Source organism: Mesoplodon densirostris, chromosome 11 (assembly GCF_025265405.1).
Source record: "Mesoplodon densirostris isolate mMesDen1 chromosome 11, mMesDen1 primary haplotype, whole genome shotgun sequence".
Lineage (NCBI taxonomy): Eukaryota > Metazoa > Chordata > Mammalia > Artiodactyla > Ziphiidae > Mesoplodon > Mesoplodon densirostris.
The window spans coordinates 98,406,611-98,427,801 of NC_082671.1; the positions used below are offsets into that span (position 1 = coordinate 98,406,611).

At 37.5% G+C, this 21,191-nt stretch overlaps 1 protein-coding gene across 9 annotated transcripts in view; it reads left to right on the forward strand.

Annotated features, from left to right (window-relative positions):
• Window positions 1–21,191, forward strand: part of LIN7A (lin-7 homolog A, crumbs cell polarity complex component) — a 245,462-nt gene that overhangs the window by 40,710 nt on the left and 183,561 nt on the right. For 7 of the 9 annotated variants that reach the window (XM_060112959.1, XM_060112958.1, XM_060112962.1 and 4 more), the window contains one exon: window positions 15,220–15,327. The gene's annotated coding sequence lies outside the window, so the exon portion shown is untranslated. Of the gene's footprint in view, window positions 1–12,134; window positions 12,390–15,219; window positions 15,328–19,697; window positions 20,119–21,191 lie in introns of those variants that run through there. The other 2 variants (XR_009533800.1, XR_009533801.1) reach the window with 2 other exon arrangements.

A 21,191-nucleotide genomic window follows, 5' to 3' on the forward strand; every position in this document is an offset into this window, starting at 1 on the left:
GTTGAGCCAATAGATGCTGGTGGTGAGGCTCATATAGTGTCAGCTGTCTGTGTTACAGTAGTAACTACAGTAGTAGTTGGGGGCCAAAACTGACTTCCAGGTATATGAACTACATAATCTGGTGGAGCAGTTGGTAGCCCAGGGCTTGGTCATCAACGAGGCTGATGAGCAGGGGTCAAAGTCACTCAACACATGGAACCAGACACAGTCATCAGCCACAGTGTTCTTAATGAGCTCTAGGGTCTCCTGGACTGTCTGTGTAGGGTGAATCTGGGAGTTCATTGTGGCCTGAATCACTGGGGGGAATAACATTTATCTGACCCCTGCATTAAACATGGTAAATGCTGTGAAGGACCTTACCAGCTCATTGGTTATGTGATTTCTCTCCATTAACCTAAGGCCCGAGTCTCCCTCTACTTTAGATCTGCCTCAGGGGCCCTCAGAGGCCAGGAATCAGACCTTGACCATACAGAAATCTGGCAGCATAGAAATCTGGCAGCTTGCTCCTTCAAGACCAGGAGGAAAGAGCCTCTGACCTCTTCCTTCTTTGCTGTCTAAACCCTTTTTAAATGGCTCATGTGATTAGCCAGGCCCACTCAGGATAATTGTCCTTTTTCTTAATAATTAGGGACCTTAGTTATGTCTGTAAAATCCCATCACCTTTGCCATATTCTGTAGGTTAGCAGCAAGTTAAAAGGCCTGCCCAGAGTCAGGAGGGGGAGATTACGCAATGGTGTGAACCATTAGGGCGCTTTTTAAAATTCTGCATGGTACAAAGTAGTGAGTCTTCCAATCCAGGAACATGGCATTCTTTCTGTTCTATTTATTTTTGTTATTTTAAACTTGTCTCAACCATATTTTGTAGTTTTAGCAATCTATTGGAAGATTTATTTCTAGGAGTTAGATTTTTTGTGCTATTATAAATGATATTTTATTGTTATTTTCTAATTCTTATCTACAACATATAGAAATAAAATTTACTTTTGTATATTAGCTTTGAATCCTGATAAATTTACACAGCAATTTCTACTAGTTTATCTGTAAATATTACTAGATTTTTTATATATGTACACAATCATGTCATCTGTTTCCCTTTTTCCTCCCAACCTTTATACTTTTTTAATGCTTTTTGACCTGGACAGAACCTACAGTACAGAGTTTAATAGAAGTGGTAATAATGGCATTCTTGCCTTATTCCCAATGTAAGGAAAAAATATTTCATCATTAAATGTAATGTTAACTATGAGTTTTTTATAAATATCCTTTACGCAACTGAGGAAGCTTACTTCCACTGCAGTTTGTGGAAATTTTTTTTTATTGTTATTGAGTGTTGAATATTGTCAAATGACTTTTCTGTATCTATTGATATAAATTATTTTTATTCTTTATTCTCTTAATGTGATTAATTATATTGATAACTTCTCTAATATTAAACCAAACCTGCTTTCCTGAAACAAATCACAGTTCATCATGATAACACATCATATATTTTTATATTACTTTATTTGACTTGCTAATGTTTATTTAAGGGTTTTGCTTACATGTCACGAGAGATACTGGCCTGTAATTTTTCTTTCTTACATTGTCCTTGTCATGTTTTAGTATCAGATTTATTCTAACCTCATAAAATACATTGGAAAGTAGTCCCTCTCTTTATATGCCAAGGAAGGTTTTGTTTTGTTTTGCTTTGATTAATATTATGTATTTTTTATTTGTTTAGAGGAACTCACAAGTAATGGCTGGCATTTTATTTTTTGTGAAGATTTTAAGTTATAGGTTCAATTTCTTCCATAGATATAGAACTGTTCAGAGACTATTTTTTATTATGTCACTTTTGGTAAATTATCTTTCTTAAGGAATTATTCCTGTCATTTATCCTGTCTTCCTTCTGTGTCAGTCTCAGTCCAGGCTTCTAGAATCTCCACCCCAACTCAACTACCAATGGAGAGTAAGTTAATTCTTGACATAAATTCTTCTGAAACTGTTAGGTAAGCTTAGTAACTATTAATTAACTAAAGAGATTTAGTTGTCTAATTAACTAAAGAGATTTATTTTTTACCAAGTATAAAGAGATACGGTGTTCAATTTATACCGTTCTATAAAGTCAAAGAAGAATCAGGCAAATAAAAATTGCCTGATTTTGTTCATTGGTTGGTTGGTGTTTTCACTCTCTTGGTTTGTTTTGGGTACTCTTGGAAGGGTGTAGCAAGTTATTGAGGGATTTGTGAGGGATCAAATGGAGGGCTTGCATGCTCAGACAAGGACAGTATTCTACAAATAGAGTTGAATATTCTGAGCTGTGCAAGAAGCATCATCAGAGTTCACACACCAGATATACTGTGTTTGCTCTGAAGCCCAACAGAATTCCCTTGTGTGCGTTTTGATGCTTTCCCCACTCTCTCTGCCGGTGTAGGTTCTTGTTGATTCTCAGCTGACATGCCAAATACTCTTTCCTCTTACTGCTAAGCATCCCTTTGATGGTCTCTCTCTAGACCTTAGTCCCTCATTATCCATAACTTTAAACTAATGCTTAAATGGATTACACCATGTATTTTCTTATGCCAGTGTGAACCTGAGTTTGTGCCTAAAACCCAAGGAAATAGATCTGTAACCGTTTAATATAGAGGTGCAAATGTATGACCAGCTTTCTCTGTAAGTATCTACTTGGTGGTCTGATGGAAGAGAACTTTGCTTAAATATGCTATAATATTGAGATTCCATCACTTAGGTATTCACCACTTTGGGCCCTCAGTGTTAAAATCCATGTATTTTTCACTGGGTAGGCTCCTACCTTACACTGCCCTATAGTGAGGAATCAAATTGAAAACTAGTCTTAGCATTAGTGGGCAAAAAGAGCTCCTGTGTTCCAAGGAGTTAGAAAAGATATCAGTATAATGGAAGGAGGAGCCCAGAATGAAGATTAAATGTTTGGGATGCAAGAAGATGTCTTCCTATAGATTCTTCACACATTTACCTATGGTTGATTTTGTCAAAATATGTTTATTTTGCAAGTGGGATCGAGTGAAAAACAGATACTTTGATAAAAGTTACAGAATATATTTTTACTTCTTTCATATGGGTTATTTAAATGCAGAGAAGAGTTATTTCTCCTTTTCTGCCATATTTGGAGGGGTTTTCAGTTAAACAATATCTCTTCTTTGTGTATAAAAGAATTTTTTCTAAACACAGGAGATGTGTACAGACTGAATAAACTATGGGAAAGAAAAGGATAAGACACATAGCTTATCTTCTGGCAAACTCTGAATTTTCCATTAAGCCCTTTTTACAGCAGTTTCAGAACCTTTGTGAATCTAGTATTAGTATCATGAAACTTTAGAGCTGATAAAGACAACCTAATTTACACTCCTCATTTCCCAGGTGACGAACAAAGATCCCCTAAATCCCAGTTCAGAGGTGATTCCACAACATCAAAATGCTGTTGTCTCCTTACATATTTATTTTCATTTATAATTGTTTCAGGAATGGAACTGATACCTGTAAGAGAATAATGTTCAGATTAGTTAGCATATTGGAGTAATTTTTGAGTAAGTGCTTTAGACAAAGCCCATTGTTTTAGTATATATTTTGTTCAAACACTGAGTAGCTGTTTTGCTTATTTTCATGTCATGTGAAGATGCTGAAATGACATTATCAGTATTAAAGGCATATAAATTAATATGAAATCTAGTCAAAATTCTCCCTTGGCTAAGTGGACTTATCATAAACAACACACATATCACTTGAAATTTCCATTTTAAAAAAGCATAAATCCAAGCCTTCAAGAGAGAAATATTAACAAATAGTCTATCTTTAATTAGAGTTCAAATAACTTGCACTTTAAAGCATGAAACTTGGGCTTCCCTGGCGGCACAGTGGTTGAGAGTCCGCCTGCCGATGCAGGGGACACGGGTTCGTGCCCCGGTCCGGGAAGATCCCACATGCCACGGAGCGGCTAGGCCCCTGAGCCATGGCCGCTGAGCCTGCGCATCCAGAGCCTGTGCTCCGCAGCGGGAGAGGCCACAACATTAAAAAAGCATGAAACTTAACTAAAAATCGTTATTTTCAGTTTACTCAGTGTTTTTAATCTTATGCAGTGCTTTAAGTATTGAGTGTCCTGCAGCTCTGCTATCCTTCTATTCATTAAATGCATGATTTTGAACAAAGAACTGACACCTTGAAATGCATGTTGTTGCATTTCACTAAGTGAATTTCTAAGTAGATCAAGAAAATGAACTTAAATTCTTCTGACTTAATGCAGAATAATTTAGTGCTACCCAATAGAGAGCTAAAAAACCAGCTTAGTCACTTGGAATTTTAGGAGTTATATTAAGTAAGAATTATTGGGAGGAAATATTATCATAAAGTACATAGACATAGATATTTAAAATTATTAGATTTATAGGGAATTCCCTGGCAGTCCAGTGGTTAGGACCTCACACTTCCACTGCAGGGGGCCCAGGTTTGATCTCTGGCCAGGAAACTGAAATCCTGGAAGCTGCATGGTGCAGCCAAAAAATAAAAATAAAATAAAATAATTAGATTTATAAAATTACTAGATCTATAAAATTTAACTAATTATAAGAATGTTTACTTCATTAGTTAGAGAGACCCTATCTTGAGCAATTTTCCCTCCGCCCTTCAACTTCAGAAAGTGGAATACTATGGGAAAAGTAAAGTAAATGAAATAAAATAACTATTTTTTAAAAATACCTGACCACTGTTCTTTCAGGTTAGCTGTATTTTGGTCATTACTTCCTATGCTCCTCTAAGATTGTGAGACCGCATTTTAAGAATCACTGTTTTGTATCGCTTGACTCTTATCTACTTTTTCTTCAAATCTATTCCAGTTGCCTCTTTTTCTAAAGCTTTGTCAACCTGAAAAATGAATCCTTGAAAGTTTTCCCCTCTTCTGAATAACATATTATTCTGATACATGGAATGTATTTTTTATTATCTGCTATTATTTTGAATCATATAAAATTGCCATTTGAATAGTCAAACCATTAAAATATTGGCAGTTTCATATAATTCAAACTAATATATGCCAAGCAGTTCATGCATGCTTTCAAATGTGTGATTCATTTCATTCCTTCACATATTCATTGTATACTACATTTTATTTTATTGTATGTAATTACACATCAATATCCCATCTAGCTTATAAACTCCCAAGGAAAAGAACAGTCACATTTTTTGTTTTTAATTAAGAACAGCACAAAAAATTTCTGTTGAATGAACAAGTGAAAGCAGTAGAATAGAAGCAAATACTGTTATTGCATTAACAAATCCACTTTTAACATTTCTTAGCTTGCGTTTTTTTATATAAGAAACTAGAGCTTCTTATATAACTTTTTCTTGGTTTAAAAAAAAAGAGAAGCAATATAAAATTTCTTTGATATGTGATATGTATCTTTTAATCCAGAAGCATAGATATTCATTCATTCATTCATTCATTCATTCATTCAACAATATGTTGTCTGCACCTACTATGTTTTGGACATCATACTATAGGCATGAGAGACAAAAATAATATAAAATATTTATTGAGTTCTTGTATGCCAGGCACCATTCTAATGTTTTACATATTTTAAGCTCACATGGAACCTATGAAATACTATTTACAGTTATCAAATGGTGAAAATGAGACACAAGGAAGTACCTTGTTCAAGGGTATACAGCTCATAAATAGTAGAGATGGGCTTCAAACCATGCAGTCCAGTTCCAAAGTCTGTCCCCTTAACCACTGTCTAGTACTGCTTCTCACAACAAAATCTGAACACAACACCCACTACACTCTGAGTTAAAAAATCATTTGTATTATTTTCCTCACTGTATCCTGAGCACCTAGACCAATGCCTGGTACATCTTATGTACAGAGTAGCTGTTGTTGCATAAATGAATAATTGTTCAAGAAGAATTCCTCTAGAGAACTGATATGCTGAGATAAAATCTGTTATAGACATATGAAAAAAAGTATTATAGAAGGTCTTATGATGCAGGACCTAACCTTGTCTGATAGAATTAGGACAGATTTTATGAGCAACATGTGAGCAATATTGAAAAGATATTAGCCATAAAACTATCCTTGGTGTAGAAAACAGCATTTGCAAAAGTTTTGAGTCTTGAATTGAGTTAGGTTCTACTGCTGGGTGTTAGTAGAAGATAGCAGAGGCCGGAAAACTGGAAAGTTGCTCTGGGATGGGACTATGAAGGGTGATGTATCTCAATCTTGGGAGATTGCATTTATCCTAAGGGCAATGGGAAGGCAACCGGCTTGTTTTCTTTCTTCGTGTCTCTTTCTGTTTGAAAACCTTTTAAAAGTGATTCAATCCAGGGACTTCCCTGGTGGTGCAGTGCTTAATAATCCACCTGCCAATGCAGTGGACAGGGGTTCGAGCCCTGATCTGGGAAGATCCCACATGCTGTGGAGCAACTAAGCCTGTGAGCCACAACGAGTGAGCCTGCGCTCTAGAGCCTGTGAGCCACAACTACTGAGCCCACGTGCCACAACTACTGAAGCCCGCGTGCCTAGAGCCCGTGCTCCGCAACAAGAGAAGCCACCGCAATGAGAAGCCTGTGCACCTCAACAAAGAGTAGCCCCCGTTCTCTGCAAACACAGCAATGAAGACCCAATGCAGCCAAAAATAAATAAATAAATGAATTTAAAAGTGATTCAATCCATTAGCAGTGTTGCTGTTGTTATAATTGCTCTCAACTATATCTCAGCTAGATTTAACGAAATATCAGTCACTAAAATGGTAAGTTTCAGATTTTAAAACAAAGTAGCAATGTATTGAACCAACCTTCCACAAGGTCAAGGAGAATGACCAGTAATTTAACTGTCTGTTAGAACAAAAATAAACACTTTCAGAGGAAGATAACAGAAATCACAGTTTTTACATCTTTCTCCCACAATGTCTAACATGTAATAAAAAGTACTAGATTTCAAAGAAGTAGTGAAATGTGATTCATTGTCAAGAAATTTTTTTTAAATATTCAAAAGAAGAAGCTCTATGGTGGCTGAGGTATTGGTAAGAGCAGACAAGGCCTTTACATATATTCAATGGGCTTAACAGAAGATTGGAGACAGAAGAAAATGTCAGTGAAATTGAACTTAGATCAACTGAAATTCGCCAATCTGAAGGTAGACAAAAAATTGTAAAAAAATTAAAGAGTATCACTGAACTGTGATAACTGTTATGTGGTCTGATACATGCAAATGGAGTTCTAGAAATATAAGAGAGGGACAATAGGGCAGAAAATATTTGGAGAAATTTTTCACAAATTTGGGGACTAACAAGAAGCTCAGCTAACTCCACACAAGGATAAATACAAAGAAAATATACTGAGGGACAGTATAATCAAACTACAAATGAATATCAAAAGCAAAGAAAGTGTCTTAAGTAGCAAAAGGTGGGCGGGGGGGGCGAGATATATTACACTCAGAGGAATAGCTATATGAATTAAATGAACTGATTTCTCATTTGGAAAAAAAAAGCAAAGAAAATGGAATGGCATCTTTAATTGCTAAAAGAAACCAGAATTCTATGTGCTAAAAGAAATCAGAATTTGATGTTCAGCAAAAATATTCTTTTAACAATAAGAATAAAGAAGAAAAATTTCAGATAAGACAAAACAGATAATTTGTTTCAGAGATCTGCACTACTGGAAATGCTGAAGACTTTAAACTATGAAATGTGACTGGGTAGACTTCTTGCTTCTTTATGTATTCTTCCTATTGCATGTCACAGTACCTTACACAAGGTAGGTGCTCAATAAATAATTTTTTCAGAATCCATGTTTGTAATTAATTAACAAATAAAAAGCAGTTTTGGACCAGTTATCTGAACTATCAATACGATCATTCACCAACTTTTGCAATTTTTGTTTTCCTAGTCCAGTTCTGTTTTTCCTGGCATTTGAAGGTTTTGATTTACCTATACTCTCCAAAACACTTTACTAAAATTAGGTCAATTTTTTTTTTTTTTTTTTTTTTTTTGCGGTATGCGGGCCTCTCACTGTTGTGGCCTCCCCCGTTGCGGAGCACAGGCTCCGGACGCGCAGGCTCCGGACGCGCAGGCCCAGCGGCCACGGCCCACGGGCCCAGCCGCTCCGCGGCATATGGGATCCTCCCAGACCGGGGCACGAACCCGTATCCCCTGCATCAGCAGGCGGACTCTCAACCACTTGCGCCACCAGGGAGGCCCAAATTAGGTCAATATTTAAAGAGAAAATGAGATTTGTGATGCCCAAACAAATTCTGAACAACCAACAATTTTCCTTGAAAGATTCATGGTTTCATTTTATTCATTTATTACGCCTGAAGCATCCAAGTAATTGCCTTGTGTTTAGAGACTTACACTTTATCATAGTATAACGTATTTAAATATCTCTACCTTTATTTTCTAGATAAAATATGATTTTAAAAGTATTAGTGTGTATTTTTCTGGGATATGCATTAAACTATGGTCTGCAAGAAATAATTATGGGAAATATTCTGCTCTGTGTGTGTGTGTGTATGTGTATGTGTGTGTGTGTTTGGCCTGCACAAAATTTATTATAGCCCTAAACCTTCTATTCTGTATTTTAATTATCTTAATTTCCAAAACTAGAATACAAACTCCTCATGAACAGAATAAAATTTGGAATCCTTTGCTACAGTGTTTTCTCCCTAGTAGCTGCTCAGCTATTGGTGAATGAAAGAAAGAATGAATGAATATTATAGGTGATAGAATCTCTAGTTAGGTGTACAATCTTCTAAATTCTAGTTATTCCAAAGTTGATATTAAAGAAGTTGGATAGTTTGCCACACAATTCAATTATTTATGTATTGTTGACCTCATAGCCAACGTCATAGATTTATCTATATTTCCTCTCTGTATTCTTACTCTATTCTCCCTTCTGCTCCTGAAACTCCGTTTAGCAAGGTCTCAATACTTTCCATCTTACTTAACACAATGGCTTGCTTTCTATCGTCACTATATTCCACACATATTCCAACTCTTAGAACCAACACCCAACCTGTTAACTGAAACTTTTTTCTCACGGTTTCTGTAACACCATACTTGCCTCATTTTCCTCTTGGTTCATCAGCTTCTAGATATGTAGTTCTACTATATACAGTTTTGGTTATTTATTGAAATGGTTGTATTTTTTCTATAATACATTGATAATATAATATCACTATATTTCCTAATACTAATATATCCTTGAATTCCTATGAATAACTCTGTGTGGTTGTAGAGGGTTATTAGTTTGTTGTAATTTTTGTATTGAGGTATAGTTGACTTAAAATGCTGTGTTCGTTTCTGGTATACAGCAAAGTGATTCATATTCTTTTTCCATTATGGTTTATTACAGGATATTGAATATAGTTCCCTGTGCTATACAATAGGACCTTGTTGTTTATCCATTCTATATTTAATAGTTTGCATCTGCTAGTCCCAAACTCCCAATCCAACCCTCCCCCACTCCCCATCCACCTTGGCAAACACAGGTCTGTTTTCTGTGTCTATGAGTCTGCTTCTGTTTCTGTTGTGATTTTTAATCAATCCCAAAGGTTTTTTTTTTATTCTGCGTAGTCATAAGCAGGATTGCCTAAAGTGAGTGAGGGAGAGAGAACTTTACTGTGTTTTGAGCTCAGAAATATGTTCACTTCGAAAATGACAGAAAAAACTTAACATTTTTCTAACCTGTGGTAGTTTGTATAGAATCAGTCACATCTACAATTAAGCCATTAAGGAAAGAATTCTTTAATAAATTTAATAATGTATTTTTTATTTCTCCATGGTTATTCAATTTTTTTTTTACTTTTGTAGTCAATATTGGTAATTTTTCAGAAAATTACCTATTTCAATGATATTTTCAAATTTATTAGTGGGTCTATGAAAGGTAGTCTCTTAAATTTCATATCTCTCATTTTATCTCCTGTTTTATGTCTAAAATTTTTTTTCTTTTATTACATTTGTCACAGAGTTTATGCTCTATTTTATCACACACCCTCCTCATCCCTACTTTCCACAAACATGCAAAAACAAAAATAAGTACAACAGAAATCACATATTTTGGATTTATTTATGAATTGTTTCTCTCCTAATTTTTAAAAAAATTATCACTTTTCTACTTTGATCCCATTTATTTCCATTCTCATATTTCTGTAAACCATTTTCATCCCTTCTATATTCTTTATTTGAACAATATATTAACGTTTTGGTTTTTTTTAACATGATGCCCTCTTTAAAGCATGTTACTTTACCTCTGAGTATACATTTGGCTGTATCCCCCAAGTTCTCATTTTTCTTTTCTTTTTATCTAAGAAATTTATTAATGCAGATTTTATTTTCTATTTGAACAAATAATTGCTTTGGAAAATTTTTAATTAAAGTTTTTAAATTCTTACTCTTTGTAAGCCTCTCTCCTGAGAGACTATTTCCTATCAATGTCTGATACTTGCCTATCAGAGCTCCCCATTCTTCCCTGACACCCTGCACCCAACAGTTTCCCCTGCAGACTTCACAGGTCTCATATGCTTTCCTTATGTGCACATGTAGTTTACAGAATTTCCATGCTTCCTAGTTTTGCAGAAAATATAGTTTGTGAATTCCCTTTTTCCTCCCTCCATTCTCCTTGATGCTGTGTATGGTTTCTAGGAAAGCAATGGGAATATAAGTAACTAAGCCATTGCTACTTTTTTTTTGAGACTGAATTTGTAAAATATTAATAGTGACTTAATAAATCTGCTACAGCAGAAAGGACCTTTTCTCTCTGCTAAAATTTCTGCTCATTGAATATATATACTTTTTATAGCATTTCATTACTGCTAAAGTTAATGTTAAATTCTTTCATTGACTAATCTAACCTTAATTAATGTTCCGGCATCCTGTATCTGTTCAAAGAATGTGTGATTAACATTTTAAAAGCTAACTTGAGTTTATACCTAGGGAATTATACCAACAATGGTAGCTGGATTACAAGGTATTTTGTAGGAAAATGATAAAAATAAAATGAATCCAAGGAAAAACAGTAAGCTGCCTATTTGAATGTCTTCAATACTTAGAAAACTAAGTAAATCATTAGAATAATCTATTTTTTATCATGGACTCATTAATTATTTATATGACTTAGTGAACTATTCTATGACCTCTTTATAGAGTTTGATTTAATTTGTATGTATGATATGATCAAATCAATTTGTGACTTAGACTCTTAGCTTTTAAATATAAAATGAAAGGCCATCCAGATTTTTTAAATTGAGGAAGGATATTAATATTTATTAATGTAAGTTTAAAAAATCTTTCATTTAAAAAGTATTATCAAGATCCTAATTTTCATGTTTTTGGTAATAGGCTCTAAATAATGATCTATACACAAGATCCGCTCTTGCCCAAGCTACATGTAAGCCTTCTATATATAAGCTTATTACTCATCACAATATCATAGTCTCTCCTCTGGCTAACAAAATTGTCTCTAAAAATTCTAGTGGTAGATTTATATTAATAAGGACTAACCTGTCTCATAATATTAAACTGCATGCATATTTCAAACTATCCTATATCATTACCTTTCAAAGTTGCTACCTTCTACTTGGTTAATTTCCAACACTACCTTTTGGTTACAATTGAACACAACATAATGTGTGTTTTTTCACCCTCTTATTTTACAACTTTAATTCAAACCTTCTTTGATTACTTGATTAATAGTTTGCAGGTGCTCTGTGGACTCTGCTTCTAAGAGTAAACTGGGGCTTCCCTGGTGGCGCAGTGGTTGAGAGTCCTCCTGCCGATGTAGGGGACACGGGTTCGTGCCCCGGTCCGGGAAGGTCCCACATGCTGCGGAGCGCCTGGGTCCGTGAGCCATGGCCGCTGAGCCTGCGCGTCTGGAGCCTGTGCTCCGCAGCGGGAGAGGCAGGCCACAGCAGTGAGAGGCCCACGTACTGCAAAAAAAAAAAAAAAAAAGAGTAAACTGGATACCTCTGTCAAAAGTATTATAACCTCATTGTGGTTATTGTATTAATAATTTCTATGATTACTTACATTAATGCATTTTTATGTAGTTCATCCCAGCTGCACAAACCCATTCTCTTATTAATAACATAATTGTGATGTCTACAAAGTTTGATCCTTCTCTTCTTTCAGGTCGTAACTCAAATGTTATCTTCTTGGCAACGTCTTCCCTAGCCATCCTATTTAAAAATATACCTCCAGGGCCTCCCTGGTGGCGCAGTGGTTGAGAGTCCGCCTGCCGATGCGGGGGATACGGGTTCGTGCCCCGGTCCGGGAGGATCCCATATGCCGCGGAGCGGCTGGGCCCGTGAGACATGGCTGCTGAGCCTGCGCGTCCGGAGCCTGTGCTCCGCAACGGGAGAGGCCACAACAGTGAGAGGCCCGCATACCGCAAAAAAAAATAAGTAAAAAATAAAAAAATAAAAAATATACCTCCAACTTCCCTACTCTCTATCCTGAATTATTTTGCTCCATAGCATTTATCATCCTCTGATAATTTATATTTTACTTATTTATTTGTTTGTTTATGGTCTGCCTCTCCTATTTAGAATTTAAGCTTTATGATATCAGGAATAATATGTGCCCTGTTCATGCTCCAGTCACTGCTGCCAGAATAGTTCCTGGAATGTAGTACGTTCTCAATAAATATTTGTTGAATAAACAAAGAAACAAAACCCAGAATAATACGGACATTATAGGAAAAGATACATAGGAAGTGTCAGGGGTGTTAAAGAAAGTAATATTTGACATAATCTTGAGAAAGAAAATAAGAATGAAGTCTCTGTACTCTGGATTCATGTTTACAATAAAGATGTTAAATTAGTAGTGAAATTATGATCTGAGCATCGGCTATGAAAGGGTGGGAATATAGTAGAAGCTAGAAATCTGAGTCAGATATGCTCATGCTATGCTGCGTCTTCATTTCCCTTCAGATGCTGGGTCTCATTCAGTCATCCTCATTGTGACTTGCCTCTCACTGTAAAGAATACTTTGCTTGAAAAATTTAAGACAGCTCCATCTCTATTGGTTTTTTCCTGTCTTCTGGCATGGATGGTACTCTGGGAAATAAAAACCCCCCATATAGTTGGTTCCTCTACTATTTAAGGCGCTCCTCAGTGTCTAATGAAGCAAAGGGTTCTATAACTGAGTAAGTAAGGGCATCAGTACCAAAGCAGCTGGAATCATAGCTCATTTTGCCACTAGCGCCTGATGCAGGATGAAGAAAGTAGCAATATGCCAGGTGGAGATAAGTCACTTAGCTGGCTGATCACATCAAATTGCTCTCAATATAATCAGCTGGGACACATTTACCAAACTGGCATTTTAAATCATTATAAGGAAGTTGAATTAATTACCTGGTTATATGTTTTTTTTTTTTTTTTTTTTTTTTTTTTTTTTAAAGAAGATGTTGGGGGTAGGAGTTTATTAATTAATTTATTTATTTTTGCTGTGTTGTGTCTTCGTTTCTGTGCGAGGGCTTTCTCCAGTTGTGGCAAGTGGGGGCCACTCTTCATCACGGTGCGCGGGCCTCTCACTATGGCGGCCTCTCTTGTTGCAGAGCACAGGCTCTAGACGCGCAGGCTCAGTAGTTGTGGCTCACGGGCCTAGTTGCTCCATGGCATGTGGGATCCTCCCAGACCAGGGCTCGAACCCGTGTCCCCTGCATTAGCAGGCAGATTCTCAACCACTGCGCCACCAGGGAAGCCCTATATGTTTTAATATTATGTGTTCAGTATGTGCTCATAGCAAGCACTTAATAAAAATGTTAACCATTATATACAGAAGGAAAAAATAGAACAAATAAAATCATAGCTGATTTCTTGGTAATGTTAGACTTATCTTTACATAATGACTCTGGAATATTGTCCTAATCATAAACTCATTAGTTATCAATGAATGTTTTTGATTACCCGAAAATCTGTACTGAGGCATCAGCTGAGAAAATTAGGAAAAACGGACTGGAACCTATAACACTTAGCACCTGAATGTCCTTGTGTCATTTTCCATTTAAAGTCAATCACAATTGGATTGAAACTCATTTGTAAATTTCCCTGGTTCTTCGTTGCTGTATGTCTGCCAGCCCCTGAATCACAATTCAGCTGTGCTGCGTCCCGCATACATTCCTCTTAAGAGGCTTTATTGGTTGGTTGCGATGAGGTTTTACACAGTCCCTCGATCCCGCAGAGCTCATTGTCCTGCCGTTTTCACATTTCATTACATGGCATGGAGAAAACGAAACATGGGAAAGACCGGGGCATAGTATACATCATTTTTCTAACCTTTGAAACTGATGACAAATGGCCATAAAAATGCATTTTAAATCCTAGTATAAGTGACATTGAAATGAATGTAAATGGTGAGTTCTGTGGGTCCTCTGTCTTCCTCTTCCATTAAAAAAACTACTGAATACTACTGCCTTGATACCATAAGAAAAATTTGTTATGCTTTTTTAAAGCTGTTTTTGGAACTAAATTATTTTGTTCTTAAGGACTTTAAAACTCTGACAACATCAAAATTACAATGATAAAGAGTTTACGAAGGCTTTTATTTATCACTTCAAAATAATTGTCAGAGAGCCTCTAAAATTTTACTCCTGGCACAGGAAAAAAAAAAAAACAAACCTACCAAACTTTTAACACTGGCTACGTTATGAAGCCATATTTTTAAAATTTGATTTATTAAAGTCAGAAATATTATTTTTTAATTTAAAATATTTAGCAACAGGGCTTCCCTGGTGGCGCAGTGGTTGAGAGTCTGCCTGTCGATGCAGGGGACACAGGTTCGTGCCCCGGTCTGGGAAGATCCCACATGCCGTGAAGTGGCTGGGCCCGTGAGCCATGGCCGCTGAGCCAGTGCATCTGGAGCCTGTGCTCTGCAACGGGAGAGGCCACAACAGTGAGAGGCCTGCGTACCGCAAAAAAAAAAAAAAAAAAAAAAAAAATTTAGCAACATAAATGTGATAAAAAAATAATAACTCTCACTTCAAATAAGCCCTTAGTTTTTATTGAGGGCATTTATGACAGTCCATAAATTCATTTGCCATAAATAAGAAAATGCACTTATTCCACTGTATGTATTTCCCCAGTGTTTTTGTAGGGGACAGTTGACTTCTTTATCCTACTGCCCATTATCCTACCATGCATCACCCTACTGCCCATCTTATTTGGGAAGAATTCCCCTGATTCAAGTGATAAGAGAATTCTGTCTTCTACTACAGAAACTGAAGGATCCAGATATCACCTCTCCCTGACCCGCTAAAGAGCCAGCTCATGATACTGAATCAGTGAAATTCTTCAGCTTTGACTTTGAATCTGCAAAGATGCAGGTACGTTTGAAGACATTAGCGTAACAGTACTGTGAGGCTTGCAAAGGTGCCAAGAGTGGTATCCTTAGCATGAACTAGACTGTATTCCCTGATTTCTAACTGAGACTGATTCTCCGGCTTTTGAACTGAAGTTTTTTAACTAATCATTATTCATCCAGGAAAATAATTTCTCCTTAAGTTCTCCAGAGTTGGTGGTGTTGCTTACAATAAACACTCTGGTGAAGAAATTGGTATTTGTGAATAGATTGTAGACAGCAGATGCTTAGAGAAAGGAGGATTCTTGGGTTCAATGTTGCCTAAACAGTGCTGAAGGGGAATGCAAATCTCCTGTTATTATCGACAGGTGAAAATCTGGCAATGAAGGTATGCAAGGCATGAAGGGTTCAAGACTATAGGGCGGGGTAGTTACTTATAATCATACTGAAAAGCTTGAAGAGAGAAAAAGAGGATAAAACCAGGCTTCCCTGGTGGCGCAGTGGTTGGGAGTCCGCCTGCCGATGCAGGGGACACGGGTTCGTGCCCTGGTCCGGGAGGATCCCACATGCCACGGAGCGGCTGGGCCCGTGGGCCATGGCCGCTGGGCCTGCGCGTCCGGAGCCTGTGCTCCGCAACGGGAGAGACCACAACAGTGAGAGGCCCGTGTAATGCAAAAAAAAAAAAAAAAAAAAAAGAGGATAAAAACCTGTGCTGTCCATATGGTAGCCACTAGCCACATACAGCTAAGTAAACCCTGGATACTTGAAAACTTAGTGCTTAAGAACAAAAGAATGTAAAATATCTCATTTTTAATTTGCATACTGCTTATATGTTGAAATCATAATATTTTAGGCATATTGGGTTAAATAAATTATAAAAATTAATTTCATATGTTTATTTTTACCTTTTAAATTGTGGCTTACTAGAAAATTTTAAATTACATAAGACACATTTCTTTTTTTTTTTAATTTTTAAAAAAATTTTTATTGGAGTGTAGTTGATTTACAATGTTATGTTAGTTTCAAGTGTATGGCAGAGTGAATCAGTTATACATATACATATATCTACTCTTTTTTAGATTCTTTTCCCACATAGGCCATTCCAGAGTATTGAGTAGAAGTTCCATGTGCTATACAGCAGGTCCTTATTAGTCATCTCTTTTACATATAGTAGTGTGTATATGTCAATCCCAATTTCCAATTTATCCCTCCCCCTCTTAACCCCTGGTAACCATAAGTTTATTTTCTACATCTGTAACTCTATTTGTTTTGTAGGTAAGTTCATTTGTACCCTTTTTTTAGATTCCACATATAAGCGATATCATATGATATTGGTCTTTCTCTGTCTGACTTACCTCACTCAGTATGACAATCTCTAGGTCCATCCACGTTGCTGCAAATGGCATTATTTCATTTTTTATGGCTGAGTAATATTCCATTGTATATGTGCACCACATCTTCTTTATCTATTCCTCTATTGATGGACATTTAGGTCGCTTCCATGTCCTGGCTATTGTAAATAGTGCTGCAGTGAATGTTGGGGTGCAAAACATATTTGTGACTCACAATTTATAGCATTGGTTCTGAAAGAGTGAGGACATAATTGGTGTGGTTATATGGGTGAGATTCTTAGGGCTTAAAAGTATACCCTCGTTATCCAATCCCACTAACCAGATAAAGAAACCCCTTTCCATTTGCTTAAAACACTGTAACTCCCTTGCATGAGAGTGTTCTGCGGATAATTAAGTCAATTTTCTTCATATCCAGTGGTCCATCCTTCATGGTTTCCAGGCTTCCAACTGGAGCCATATACCAGCATGTTTCCTACAGACTCAGAGAGCTTCAGAACTTTGATATTTATGTGTGTAAATATGTGGGAATATTAGTGAAAATAGACGGTGCTCCACAAAAGAGGGAGCAATAATGTACATATATACACTACCAAGCGTAAAATAGATAGCTAGTGGGAAGCAGCCGCATAGCACAGGGAGATCAGCTCGGTGCTCTGTGACCACCTAGAGGGGTGGGATAGGGAGGGTGGGAGGGAGGGAGACGCAAGAAGGAAGAGATATGGGAAAATATGTATATGTATAACTGATTCACTTTGTTATAAAGCAGAAACTAACAGACCATTGTAAAGCAATTATACTCCAATAAAGATGTTAAAAAATAAAAAAGGAGCAATATAATTTGAAATTGGGCTGAAGGTGTTACTGTGAGCACACCTCCCAGAGAGTCCTGATTCATTCAGTGTGTTACTCAGTCAGCTGACTTGGGTCTAATTATTTGCTTCCCTAAAATGACCTGTGACTGGTTACCCACCTAACTTGCCCAGACCTTTCAGGGAGTTGTACACTGAGCCAAGTTAATTCCCAGTATCTCAGACTGCCATTGCAATCTGCTGGAAAGAATGAGAGTTTATTGCAGTTAGTAGGCTGGTGGAGTTCTGGCCAAAGTCTGTCTCTTGGTTGACCCAACTGAAGCCAAATTCATAGTGATTTTATTTCACAATTCCTAACACTATTCTGTAAATTTCATTTCTGCTGAAGTTAACTGGAGTTTATTTCTGTTGCTCACAACAGAGGGCACTCACTGGCTGATGTAGATTTATGGAACTTAGCAATGTCTTCCATTGATTGGAAAGGGTACTGATGTTTATACGAATACACCTATTTTAAATTTCAGCTTTGAAACTAAATAACTGTGACTTTGAACACCTACCTTCTTCACTTGTAAAATTAGAATATTTGACCATCATTTGGCTTGCCTCCAAGCCTAAAATTCTTGATTCTTTACACCATAACTGAATCTACATGTAGTGTCTCCAAACTACATTTTTTTTTTTTTTTTTTTTTTTGCAGTACGCGGGCCTCTCACTGTTGTGGCCTCTCCCGTTGCGGAGCACAGGCTCCGGACGCACAGGCTCAGTGGCCATGGCTCACGGGCCCAGCCGCTCCGCGGCATGTGGGATCCTCCCAGACCAGGGCACAAACCCGTGTCCCCTGCATCGGCAGACGGACTCTCAACCACTGTGCCACCAGGGAAACCCCAAACTACATTTATTTTTAACCCAGTGGTTTGACAGCTCCCACCACAAATACTCAATGTGTCAATAGAATTAGAATTATTAAGAAAGGCTGCTCTAAATCTGAGGGTTTTTATTTTCCTGCTCAGTGATATATTCACCAAAGTTCTAAAACATAAACCTACATTCACTAGTTTATCCCCTGAAAAAATGTTTCTCCCTATTTATTTTTAACCCTATAGTTACAGCCTTTGATTGTTAATTTACAACAGTTACAACTAAATCAATTTCTTTAGTCTACAGTAGAACATAATCTCCAGGCCAAAGAGGAAGACAAATACAAAAAGAACAATTTTACAAATATATCACAACAACTGTGGTAAGTGCCACAAAATTTAATAGGGTGGGGACTTCCCTGGTAGCCCAGTGGTTAAGAATCCGCCTGCTAATGCAGGGGACATGGGTTCGAGCCCTGGTCTGGGAAGATCCCACATGCCGCGGAGCAGCTAAGCCCGTGCACCACAACTACTGAGCCTGCACTCTAGAGCCCACGAGGCACAACTACTGAGCCCATGTGCCGCAACTACTGAAGCCCACACACCTAGAGCCTGTGCTCCACGACAAGAGAAGCCACTGCAGGGGGAAGCCCGGGCACTGCAACAGAGTAGCCCCTGCTCGCTGCAACTGGAGAACGCCCATGAAGCGAAGACCCAACACAGCCAAAAATTAATTAATTAATTAATTAAAATAAATTAGTAGGGTGTTCTGAGATCACATAATGAGGCACCTGGCAGATAACTGCCTCTGAAAGAAGCAATGTATTTTTCAGGGGTATGCTAAAGGTGAAATCTGGATCACTCTCAGGCTGGCAGCTGATGGGTACAGGCCTTCTCCAGCTGATGTGTTAAATGCAGATCAAACTGAAGCACAGGATAATGTGTGATGTACCAGTTTGCTGACATCAAAATGCTTTATTAATCCTCATTTCCTCTTGGAGTTATAGAACCTGAAATCTCAAAGGGCTTAGATCCAGGTTTCCTCCCCTCACCAGCCCAAATAGGTGTTCATATCACTTGGGAAGGATAGTAATGAAAAGGCAAATAAATGCCTTCTGTTTGCTTCAAACATCAAGATATCTGCAGAACTCTGCCTTACATGTATGAAGGCTTTCCTGGTTAGTTCTACTTTCTTTTAAACTAAGAGAATAAAAGTTCTCACTTGCAGGAAATAAATCCAGAATTCTCCTTAAGAAGCAGAGTCCCATAAGAATCCACTATCCACAAAGCAGAAAGTAGATTTTCTTTTAGGCCTAGTGTCCTCATTTTCTTTGCCACTTTAGTTTAATTTAGGGCATGTGTTTATTTTCACAGAGGTATTTATAGAGAGAAGAAGAAAAGAAAGAAAAGTTTAAATTTGAATTTCTCCAATGCCTTCAAGATACTGGGCCTTTCTCTAAGGGACATGAATGTATGTATTTCCTTCAAAGTGACAGCTTCCTGAACATGATAGCCTGGTTAAGTGCCACTCTCTGGAGGGAGTAGGCTGGGTTATTACTGATACTTCATCTACATGGAAAAACCACTCAGTCACCTAGTCCTCAATTTTCCAGTCTGTAAAATGTGAACAATAATAAGACTGAATGAAATACAATTCTGAAGTGTTTGGCACACTGCCTGGCCAATATCTACTCATGAAACATTAGTTATTAATATAGCCATCATTATTGTTTTTAACAAATAACCAATACCAGAATAGTGGTGGGGGTTGGGGGAGGGGGCACAGAAAGACAGGGAAAGGAGCACAGTCACGTTACATAGACAACCTCTGAAAATAATTTATATAAAACCTATGGTCATCTATATTATACATTTTAACTACTTCTATTGACTATGCATCTTTGGATTGACTTTTATATATTGCATTACACGGCAGCATATTGCAATGTTTAAAAGTAAGGTCTCTGGAGTCACAATACCTGGATACAAATGCAGTCTCTACCATTTTCAAGCTCTGCAATGTCAGGCAAATTACCTGTCTGAGCCTCTGTTATTATATCCTTAAAATAGGGGTAAACATAGTGTCTCCCTCCTAGGATTGTTGTGAGAATTGAATGAGATAATATATGTCAAGTTTTCAGAACACAGCCCGACAAAGTAAACATTCAAGAAATATTAACGCAATATAATTATGTTATATCAAATATCATAATTATGTTATATATCAAATATGATATATCAAATATCATAGATTTTTGATATTCTTCCCTAAGAATCAATAATGTTTTCTCATTTCTTATCCTGGAAAGCCTATTTAAGGGTTTTGCTCAGTGTGGTAAGAGTTGATCTATCAAATTTTCATTGAAAAGTTGAGGCTAAAACAAGCAGTGGTGCCAAATCTCAAATTTTTAAGATTGATTTAAGCAATTGCATGGTATCAATCATAGTTCAGTCATAAAAATAAAGAAACCACTCTGCTACTTTAAGCAGGGAGAAATTTAATACAGTGAACTAGTGACTTAAAAATATATAGGGGGCTCCCCTGGTGGCGCAGTGGTTGGGGATCCGCCTGCCGGTGCGGGGGACACGGGTTCGAGCTCTGGTCTGGAAGGATCCCACATGCCGCGGAGCGGCTGGGCCCGTGCGCCACGGCTGCTGAGCCTGCGCTCTGGGGCCCGCGAGCCACAGCTGCTGAAGCCCGTGTGCTGTGGCTGCTGAGGCCCGTGTGCCTGGAGCCTGTGCTCTGCAGCAGGAGAGACCGCCACAGTGAGGGGCCTGCACCCCGCAGCGGGGAGTGGCCCCCGCTCGCTGCAACTAGAGAGGGCCCGCGTGCACCAGCGAAGACCCAATGCAGCCAAAAATTAAATA